General features: G+C 49.4%; 2 pseudogenes; one reads left to right on the top strand and one right to left on the bottom strand.

Moving 5' to 3' along the window:
* LOC120381965 overlaps positions 1–5591 on the top strand; it is a 19271-nt pseudogene extending 13680 nt beyond the window's left edge.
* LOC120381592 overlaps positions 1–11635 on the bottom strand; it is a 153435-nt pseudogene that overhangs the window by 39604 nt on the left and 102196 nt on the right.

Here is an 11635-nt window from a genome sequence, read left to right as displayed (position 1 = left end):
ATGTATATTGACCTGGGTCTGGGGCTTAATTCTTTGGGATTGAGATAACCTTTTTATTTTACTGGGGTGTTGGTTTTTATAACCATTCATCCCCAGGACAGAGTGCACTGGTGGAGAATACTTGGAAGACTGGGAGGCCCATCTGGGAAATTGCTTGTGTGACTTGTGGTTAGCCAGTGGGGTGGAAACCGAAGTTCTTCTTGTCTGGCTGGTTTGGTTTGCCTTAGAATTGGAAAAACTCCCAGGCTTGGGCTGTGACTGCCCTGTTGTTTGAGCAATTGGTCCTGAATTGGTACTCTCAGTTGGGTCCCGCCAGAACTACTCGTCACACCTCTGTTCCACAACTTAATATTCTCTTTACTTACTGACTTCCCTTTTCTTCCTTATATTTTATTTGGAGAGTGTTTCACTGCAGGGAGCCATATAGTAGGGTCCAGATGCCAGCCCCATTCTCTATATCAAACTCTGGCTAGTAGGTATGTGATAAATGTGACGCCCCTGCCTGGGCGCTCTGTCAGCTGGGAGACACAAAGATTCTGCTCTTTCTACCCTCTCTGATGCTGCCCCTTTTGCCTGGCTGCTCTAAGCTAAGTGCAGGTGGGACTCTCTTAACATGTGTGGCTGCTCCCGGAGCTTCCATTTCCTGGTGCATGCTGTTCCGTGAACTAGTGGGGGTTGTGAGTGGGGCAGCAGGTACTGAGTGTCCCGGACTCTTTGCTCTTTTCCAGGGGCCGTTGACGCACCGAGGAGGTGGCTGTGTATTTCTACCAGAGAAGGGAATGCAGGCTCTGCTTTTGGACCCCGCTCAGAGAGCCCTCTACAGGGATGTCATGCAGGAGAACTATGAGACAGTGACCTCAGCTTGCAAGCAGTCCTGTCCCCTGGGTTATTAGAAGCTGTGGGGTCTCTGAAGAACCTGAGTAGTAATAACTGCTTATACCTTTATTCGTCATACAAGTTTTGACAAGATTCCTGTACCCCACCCCCACCCCCGCCTTTTTGCCTTATCTCCCACCCACTAGTATCATTTTGGACATGTGCCTTTTGAAAGAAGCCATCACATTTTAAAATTGCATTGAATGTAATATGGCTACATTAGTAACTATGTATTAATCACTGTAGCTTTCTATGCCCTTTTCTCCACTCATTTTAAGAGGAAAATATGCTCCTGTGGAATTCTAAATTGAGTAAATAGGTGTGTGACTCATGCATGGCTTGTGTGACAGTCAGATGAGCTCTTTTAGGAGAGCATGTAATGTTGCCGTTCAGGATCCCATGGGTGAAGGATAAGCGAGCCGTGGGAGGGACAGAGACGGGGATAGTAGATATGCCAGGAAATGGGGCGGAGTGTGCAGGGTTAGAGCTAGAAGCAGCAGGGGAGGTAGTGAGGCTGTGAGAGGCGAGGGAGAGAAAATACAAGAAGTTCTCAAGGTGCCGGGAGGTGGTGCTGGCTGAGAGTAATGGGAAGAAGCGGAGGGAGTGTTGGGAAGGGCACCCAGGAAGTGGGCTGGGTGGGTCAGTGGGAGGGAGGAGAGGTTTGGGGATCTAGAGCTGTTGGGGATCCCAGGTTCACTCTAACCCCAAATCCCCTACCGAGAAGCCTTGTTGCTGTAGAGCCTCCATTCCAGTTTTATTTCTGTTCAGTTTCACTTTATTATACATTTTTCCCAATTATTATTTTAACTCTTGACCTCCCTCTCCCTCTCATTATGCCCTCCCCATATAACCTCCCGTCTCTGTGCACAGAGACCTGGCCACCGATCCTGAGTCCTTGCTGCATCCTCCACGCCCAGAACAGGGCCCCTACCCAGGCATAAATGGGCACTTCGTTGATGATGTCACAGGGTGGTATAGTCTGTACAATTTTACACCTATAAGATTACATATTCCGAAGCCCTTCACACCAGTCGGGCTTATCTCTATACGCTGATATAGTCTGTTCCCTTCCCAGCTCTGATGCCGCAGAGCCTGGCCTGTGTCCCTGTTCCCATTCTCCCCCTAACCAACATTCAACATTCATGGGGCCTCATCTGGAGCACTGTGTCCAGTTTTGGGCCCAACACTATAAGAAGGATGTGGAAAATTGGAAAGCATCCAGCAGGGGGCAACAAAAATGGTTAGGGGGCTGGAGCACATGACTTCTGAGGAGAGGGTGAGGGAAGTGGGATTGTTTAGTCTGCAGAAGAGAAGAATGAGGGGGGATTTGATAGCAGCCTTCAACTACCTGAAGGGGAGTTCCAAAGAGGATGGATCTAGACTGTTCTCAGTGGTAGCAGATGACAGAACAAAGAGTAATGATTTCAAGTTGCAATGGGGGAGTTTTAGGTTGGATATTAGGAAACACTATTTCACTAGGAGAGTGGTGAAGCCCTGGGATGGGTTCCCTAGGGAGGTGGTGGAATCTCCTTCCTTAGAGGTTTTTAAGGTCAGGCTTGACAAAGCCTTGGCTGGGATGATTTAGTTGGGGATTGGTCCTGCTTTGAGCAGGGGTGGGACTAGATGACCTCCTGAGGTCCCTTCCAACCCTGACATTCTATAATTCCAATTTCCTTCCTCCTGTTTGACCCCATTTATAGAGTAATATTCTCAGCTATACCTGAACCAATCATTGTGCTGAAATTTAACTAACCAATTCTAACATATTGTGACATAATTTTCTAACCCAGGCGTCGGCCACCTTTCCAGAAGTGGTGTGCTGAGTCTTCATTTATTCACTCTAATTTAAGATTTCATGTGCCAATAATACATTTTAACATTTTAGACAGTCTCTTTCTATAAGTCTATAATACATAATTAAACTATTGTATGTAAAGTCAGTAAGGTTTTTAAAATGTTTAAGAAGCTTCATTTACAATTAAATTTAAAATGCAGAGCCTTCTGGACCGGTGGCCAGGACCTGGGCAGTGTGAGTGCCACTGAACATCAACTTGTGTGCCGCCATAGGTTGCCTACTCCTGCTCTAACCAATTATAAACCAGTACCCTAATTAACTTACACCTGGCAACATTAATTATACAGGAGAGAGAAACAATTAGAGAACCAGACTGATTAACAATGTAAAAGTGGTTGCCATAAAGATAAAGCAATACAGAAATGAGGGTTTCACAACCACAACCATTGATAAGTGATTTCTTGCCAGACAAAGAAACCTTAATTTGATAGCATTCTAACCATCTTAAGCTCCGGACAGGATTGTCTTCCTAACAGCCCAATAGCACCTTAGTTCAGTGTGACTGGTTTGGGATGTGAGGATGTGACCCTTCGCTTCCCAGCTTATGGCTGCCCCTGCTGCTTAGCCAAAGGCCTTAGCCTAAGAACAAGGCCTCAGACTATCCTAGTGAGAGAAGGCCCAGACACAGGCAGACTGTGATTTTGATTCTTTGTTTTCATACTCCTGTAACTAGCTAAGTGATAAAAATACCCCTAAGTTCTTAAAATATAGGCTTTGCAGGCAGGCCTGAAAATCGCCATTCTAAAAGAGGGTTCTACCCCTTCCCCCATGCTGTGTCTGTCTTGTCTATTTAGACTGTAAATTCTTCAGAGCATGGGCCATCTACTATTCTGCATTTGTACTGTGCCTAGCACAATGGAGACACACTGTTAGTTGGTCCTTAGGCACTCAGGTAATGCATATGATTAATAATAATAATTCTCCTGCCACTTGGAGCCAAGGAAGCTGGTCTTGGGATGTTACTGCTTAAAAATGATCTGAGCTTAAAACCATGGACTATTCTTTGTGACAAGTATCCCACAAATTCCACTGACCTTCCTGGTTTTCTTTGCCTGGCTTAGGGTTTCTAAATTCCAAACCTGATGTGGTCTCACAGCTGGAACGAGGGGAAGAGCCGTGGGTCCCGGACCTCCAGGGTTCTGAGAAAGAAGTGCTCCCGAGCTGCCTGCAGAGGTGAGGACTTGGTTAAAGCAAGTCAAAAACTGTCCGTGAATACAGGAAACATTTGGGATGCCCTACAAAGACCCTGTGAGCTCTCCAAGTTCAGGATTGTTCCCTGCAGATGTGGAATAATTAGGCAGATGTCACTTATGGCTTCCCACCTATCCTGACTAACAACTGTCAGCAGATCCCTACCTGATCCCACTTTCCCCTGCATGTTCTGGTGAGATGCAGACCAAAACAGATCCCTTCCTCTCTCCTCTGGGGAGAATCAGCTCCTGATAGGTTTGATCTCTCCTGCACATATTTTGGTTTGTTCATCCCTTTTAAAATTCCTGTCTCTGACATTTCCTTTCTCTCAGGCACAGGGAGTGACCTGTGCCTGGAGTCTCTCTGTCTCCCATCAGGTGATAGGATGGTGCGTGAGAATGAGGAGCAGAAATCCCAGCAGGAAGATGCTGAGCAAGGAGAACCATATGAGACATTATCAGGAAGACCCAAAGGGAATGTTTCCAGGAGTTGTGCACTCCGAGAAAAGTAAAGCCTCTGAGACTCAGCAGAGGCCAGAGGAGAACTTCAGTAGCCTCTCAGACCTTATTACACATGAGAGAATCAACTTGGAAGAGACGCACTACACATGTCATGAGTGTGGGGAAAGCTTCAGTCAGCGCTCACACCTTATCACACACCAGAGAATCCACACAGGAGAGACGCCCTACACATGCGCTGAGTGCGGGAAAAGATTCCGTCAGCGCTCAAACCTTATCACACATCAGAGAATGCACACAGGAGAGAAGCCCTACACATGCTCTGAGTGTGGGAAAAGCTTCGCTCACCGCTCTGTCCTTATCACACATCAGAGAATCCACACAGGAGAGATGCCGTACACATGCGCTGAGTGCGGGAAAAGCTTCAATCACCGCTCAAACCTGATCAGACATCAGAGAATCCACCCAGGAGAGACACACTACACATGCCAGGAGTGCGGGGAAAGCTTCAGTCAGCGCTCACACTTTATGACACATCAGAGAAGCCACAAGGAGAGACGCCCTACACCTGCTCTGAGTGCGGGAAAAGCTTCAGTCTGCGCTCACGCCTTATCAGACATGAGAGAATCCACACAGGAGGGACGCCCTACACCTGCGCTGAGTGCGGGAAAAGCTTCTGTGATCGCTCAAACCTTATCACACATCAGAGAATCCACACAGGAGAGAAGCCCTACACATGCTCTGAGTGCGGGAAAAGCTTCAGTCTGCGCTCACGCCTTATCAGACATGAGAGAATCCACACAGGAGAGACGCCCTACACATGCGCTGAGTGCGGGAAAAGCTTCGCTCGCCGCTCTGCCCTTATCACACATCAGAGAATCCACACAGGAGAGACGCCTACACATGCGCTGAGTGCGGAAAAGCTTCGCTGCCGCTCTGCCCTTATCACACATCAGAGAATCCACACAGGGAGCTGCCCTACACATGCACTGAGTGCGGAAAAGCTCAATCATCGCTCAAACCTTATTAAACATCAGAGAATCCACACAGGCGAGCTGCCCTACACGTGCTCTGAGTGCGGGAAAAGCTTCACTCATCGCTCAAACCTTATTACACATCAGAGAATCCACACAGGGGAGCTGCCCTACACATGCGCTGAGTGTGGGAAAAGCTTCGATCAGCGCTCACACCTGATCAGACATCAGAGAATCCACACAGGAGAGAAGCCCTACACGTGCTCTGAGTGCGGGAAAAGCTTCAGTCACTGCTCTGCCCTTATCACACATCAGAGAATCCACACAGGAGAGAAGCCCTACACATGCGCTGAGTGCGGGAAAAGCTTTAGTCGGCGCTCTGCCCTTATCACACATCAGAGAATCCACACAGGAGAGAAGCCCTACACGTGCACTGAGTGCGGGAAAAGCTTCAGTCAGCACTCACACCTTATCACACATCAGAGAATCCACACATGAGAGATTCCCTACACGTGCTCTGAGTGCGGGTAAAGTTTCACTGAGCACTCAGACTTTGTCAGACATCGTAGAATCCACAGTGGAGAGAGACCCTATACTTGCTCTACATTTGGGAAAAGCTTCAATCAGATGTCATTCCTATTAGATATCAGAAAATCGAAATGGGAGAGAACTGTAAGAAATGCCTTTATTAGGGCTTCCAAAGATTTGTTTAAAAAAATCACATTTGCTAATTCCAATATAGTGAACTTTGCACCATCTTCACTGTGGTCTCTCAGCTCTGCCAGATGAGTTGCCTGCTTCTGCCTTTGCAGCTCACCCTTCTTTGGGGTCAGTCCTGTGATCTTTTCTATCAGCTTCTTTCCTTTTGACTTGTAGGAGCGTGTGTCCCTCCAGCCAGGAATTTCATCAGCTCCAGGTGCGGGAGAGAGGGTTGATGCCAACAAGCTACCGTGAGGCAAAAGTTACCTGTGCCTTACATCCACTAGGACTGTACATGGAATTGGGTGCTCAAGTTAGTGATTTTGGTGTAAAAAGACAATTATAGTTGTAGAGCAGAAGCAGCCCAGGGAGTGAACCTAACAGACAATGATCAAGTGATCTCTCTCCTGCCATCCATCTCCACTCTCTGACAAACAGAGGCTAGGGACACCATTCCTTACCCATCCTGGCTAATAGCCATTAATGGACTTAACCACCATGCATTTATCTGTTTCCTAGAGACTGGCTCCATGGGGGTCCCTCACAAACTGGAGATTGTTACTGTGGGTTTGTCTTTAGTATAGCTTATGTGCAAAAATTGGTCCTGCTAGTGAAGGCAGGGGGCTGGACTTGATGACCTTTCAAGGTCCCTTCCAGTTCTAGGAGATTGGTATATCTCCAATTATTACCTTTATTTATTACCTAACTGAGCCTCCTGGAGGTTTGAAACCTGTTCAGTCTGATCCATCTGGTGACAGTTGAATTCTAGGCATGGAAAACACGAGCTTCAAGAGGCAGAATTTTATTGCGTACCTGAGATTTTGTCCCTTAGAATCATTGGGGACGTTAGGGTTGGTCCTTTTTGTTTCACCTCTTCCTCCATCCATCCCTCCCTCTTTTCTCTTTATCTCTTGCTTCCTTTGTTCTTTCTCCTGTTACCCTCCCAACATCAGATTTCTTTCTCCTGCTGATAACAGCTCACGTTAACTGATCACTCGTTATAGTGTGTATGGCAACACCCATTTTTTCATGTTCTCTGTGTGTATATATATCTTCCTACTGTATTTTTAACTGCATGCGTCCGATTAAGTGGGTTTTAGACCACAAAGCTTATGCTCAAATAAATGTTTTAGTCTCTAAGGTGCTACAAGTACTCCTTGTTCTTTTTGCAGATAAATTAGTGGAGGTTAAGTCCATTAATGGCTATTACCCAGGATGGGTAAGGAATGGTGTCCCTAGCCTCTGTTGGTCAGAGGGTGGAGATGGATGGCAGGAGAGAGATCACTTGATCATTACCTGTTAGGTTCAGTCCCTCTGGAGCACCTGGCATTGGCCACTGTTGGCAGTAGGATATGGGGTTGGATGGACCTTTGGTCTGACCCTGTATGGCCATTCTTATGTTCTTATGAAGGAGGGGCAGAGCCGTGACAGAGTTTCTGTAGTGTAGTGGTTATCACATTTGCTTAATACGCAATAAGTCCTTGGTTTGAAACCAGGCAGAAAGATGATGGCTTCCTTTTCTCAGCTCCGAGTGGCCTGTCCCTGCTGTTGTAGTAGCAGCAGTGTTTTCTATGCTCAAAAGGTCTGTTATACTTCCCCCCCCCCTCGCTTTTGTCTCCTCTCCCCCTCTGAATGCCTGTGAAGTGGCTTTCCCCCTCCCCCTCCCGCTCCCTCCTGGAATGCTCCTGGGATGAATGGGCTGGTTGAAGAGCAGAAGATCTCCCAGGTAGACAAGGTGTCTGGGACTCTCATTAGGCAGCACTCACACACCCAGAGCAGGGACACTGCATTGACACTGGCTGAGGTGGAGTGTGACCCACCAGATGCAGCCAAGTCATCTCCAGTCGCAGGCCATGAGGAGCAGGACCTTAAAAGGGGAAGGGGCCCTGTGCTCAGGAGTCACTCACAAGCTTGTACCTCCAGTGAATGCCCTTCGCCCGACCGCCTGGCCAGTGGTTCGCTGCGTTACATTCCATCGCGCCTCGGGAAGACTTACCTTCATCGCACCGTCCATCGCGCGCTGGGGACACTTACCTTAAAGGATCCTGACATCTCGAGTGCTGAGCCAGTCCTGGGAGCGTGAGTATGACACCCTCCCCCATCCCTTCTTTTGAGCTTAGCTGTCAGTATAATCATGGGTGCCAGGAACATTCACAGTCAGGGGCTCTGCTCCACCAATATTTGGAGCTAGGTTTCTCCCCTACTTGGAGTGCCCCCCCAGGGCTGGAGCTTCCCCCCCCCCGCCCCGCCCGGTTAGAACCGGGTGGTCCTGGAGGGACAACGAGTTGCAAAAGGGCTTTTAAATTTAACAAAGCTCTAGCAGCTCCTGCTCTTCCCCGGCCCCAGCTCACCTCACTCCGCCTCCTCTTCTCAACGCTCCTCGGCTTCTCCTCCCCCTCCCCAGCTTCTCGCGAATCAGCTGTTCGCGCGGGAAGCCTGGGAGGGCTGAGAAGAAAGCAGAGGCTTCTTGCAGGTGAGTTTGAGCTGGGGCGCGGCTGGAGGGCGGGGGCGCCAGCGGGGAGAGGGCTCCAGGAGTCCGCGCCGCCCAGCGGGGAGGTCGCAGCCGGACCCTGGGGAGGGCCGGCTCGGCTCCTGACCCCTGGGTCCAGCTGCGACCTCGCCGGGCAGGGCGGTGCGGCGGGCTCCTGCCCCAGCCCCCGCTGCGAGCTCGGCTGGGCGGTGCGGGTCCTGCCCGGCCCCGGGTTCCTGCCCGGCAGCGCAGCTCCGGGCCAGGCTTCAGCCCCCGGGGTCCGGCCCCGACGTTGGCCGGGTGGCTCCGGTACCAGCCCTCACCCAGCTGGCCCTCCCCCTCCAGGTAGCACGGTAAGGGAGCAGGCAGGGGATGTTGGATACAGGGCAGGGGAGTTGGTGGGTGGATTAGTGTCGGGGCAGTCAGAGGGCAGGGAACAGGGGGATTGAACGGGGGCAAGGGTACCAGGGGGCAGCCAGAAAGGAGCAGGGGTTGGATGGGGTGGGGGGGGCAGTCAGGGGCAAGGGTTCCAGGGACAGTCAGGGGACAGAGAGAAGGGGTGGTTGGATGGGGTAGGGGTCCCCGGGTGCCATCAGGAAAGAGAAGGGGTTGGATGGGGTGGCAAGGGGCAGACAGGGGACAGGTAAGGGGGGTGGATAGGGCACAGGTCCCGGAGGATGGGCTGTCAAGGAACATGGGGGGGTTGGATGGGGCAGGACCCCCTGTGGGGGGCACGACCCCCTCCTAGGGTGAAAAGGAGGGAACCAGTTGTTAGTATTTTGGCAGCTCATCCCTGGACTACAGTATAACAGCAGTGCAAGCTGCTGGTGCTGTAGCACCTCAGGAGGGGGAGGGGAGTGGAGGAGGCCGTGCCATGCTTGGCAGCCCTCCCCTCCCCTGCCCCTACCTGGAGGAGACGCATCCCAGGATACATCCCATCTACTGTTCACCCACCTCCACTAGGTCTGGAACCCTGCCAAAGAAGGAAAGAGGATTGGTTTGGGATGATTTGTTCTTGACAAATCCATGCTCCCTGTCCTAAGAACCAAATTCTCCTGTAGGTGCTTGTTTGTATTCTTTGTATTGCAGTATCTCTCCAGCTGTGGAAGTGAGGCTAGCTAGTCTGCAAGTCCCAAGGGTCTCTTTGTTCCCCTTTCAAAGATAGGTCCTGTCTTGTTCATGGATGGGAAGAAGTTCTTTTTCAGGGATCTCAGACGAGAACTGGGGCACAACACCTGGTTTGTTAAGGCCACAAAAATGGAGGCAGGAACCTCTTCTCTCCTGCTGGCAAAGAACCCCAGGTACCTAAAAGACAGAGACTCACATCCCTGAATGGGCTTTAGAAAAAGCAGTGGTTAAAAGTTTGGCCCCAACCATTTCTTATTTCCGCAGACTAGACATTTTAGCAAACTTTAGAATTCCTTGGGGCTAAACACCGTGAAACTCCCTTTCTCCTTCACAGAGGGCTTTAACGCCCCTTATCTCACTCAGGCTCACGACTGCCCAGAGCTCGAGAACTGTCCCTGTTCCCACTGGACAGATGGGGAGGAGCCTGAGGTCCAGAGAAGGGAAATGACCTACCCAAGGGCCTACACCGCAAGGCAGTGGCAGAGCCAGAAAGAGAAGCCACCAGTTCCGACTCCTGACAGACAAAAACTCCAGAGGCAGGGATAGATCCCAGGAATCGAGATGGTGGGTAAATTTCATTCAAACCGTTTCTGTCAGAAAATCCCATTCAGACTAAACCAGTTTGTTTCTCGAAATCATAACAAGTGGGATGAAAGTTCTTTGCAAAAAGATTTTGTTGCAAAACAAAAGCATCTCCTGTTTGTCACAGTGTGTTAGATTGTCTCGTCACACACAAAGAGGAGACACTTAGATCTCAAAAATTAGATAAGATGCTTCAGTCTGAGCTAAGTCGTTGCTGCTCTTAACAATTAAAAAATAAAAAAATACAAATAAAATAGACTGTTTCAGCTATTCTATTATGTCATAATCTGCTCTGAGTAAACGTGATAGGACACCTCATATTATGCACTACTCCTAGTGACACTCTCCAATGGATCCCCATCCTCCACCCTCCGTGAGGTAGGTAGAAGAGGATCATTATTATCCCTACTTGAAAGAGGGAGAAGCTAAGGCTGAGAAAGGAGAATTGACTTGTTTGAGGTCACACAGCCAATCAGTGGCAGAGTTGGGAACAGGATCCAAGAGCCCTGATTTTCAAACTAACCATCGGATCTTGAATTTCAGACATTGAATGACCTGAATAAAGTGCTCTGATGAGCTCCAGAGCAACAACAGTGCACAGGAATTATCCAGCAAGTATTTGAGGAGAACTGCAATGTTAGAAGACTAACACATTTATTTTAGCATGAGCTTTCGTGAGCTGCAGCTCACTTCTTCGGATGCATCTCACGAAAGCTCATGCTAAAATAAATTTGTTAGTCTTTAAGGTGCCACAAGTACTCCTGTTCTTTTTGCGGATACAGACTAACACGGCTGCTACTCTGAAACCTGCAATGTTAGAGAGAATCATGAACTGCTCAGAGACCATTAATGTAGAGAAGCAGCAAAATTCGTCAAACATAGAACTGGTTCTGACTTATTTCCTTGGTCTTGAAAGAGAACAACAAGGACCTGAGTCTCCTCCCTGTCAATAACCCCCTGCTCAGCCAATCAGGGTAGAGACTGAGGAAGGGAGGCTGAGGGTTCTCACCAGAGAGCCCAAAGGATGGCCCAGGTCACTGGTGGGGATCAAATAAAATTCTGCCTCCTTAAGCTCGTGTTTTCCATGCCTAGAATTCAACTGTCACCAGATGGATCAGACTGAACAGGTTTCAAACCTCATGGAGACTCTTACCTTCTAAACAGGGACTGCTGTTTTCTAGTAAAAACACTAAAAGGGAAGGAGAAAACTCAAAAGAGGTTCCTCCTGGCGCTCACGTCCGTGAACCCGAATACTCCCTCAGTCCTCAAAGAGAAACCTGGAGAAGGAGACTTGCTGCAGCAAAGCCACAGGGGTCTCTGAGGTTTCCCTGGCCCCTCGCCCCTGTCCTGCCTGGCTGATGTCAGCATCTCTCTGTGAGGTCACCACCTCCCCACCACCTTG

The sequence above is a fragment of the Mauremys reevesii genome, linkage group 14, assembly GCF_016161935.1.
Source record: "Mauremys reevesii isolate NIE-2019 linkage group 14, ASM1616193v1, whole genome shotgun sequence".
Taxonomy (NCBI): Eukaryota; Metazoa; Chordata; order Testudines; family Geoemydidae; genus Mauremys; species Mauremys reevesii.
Note: the sequence above shows the minus strand (reverse complement) of the source record. Positions and strands in the feature narration are given on the sequence as shown.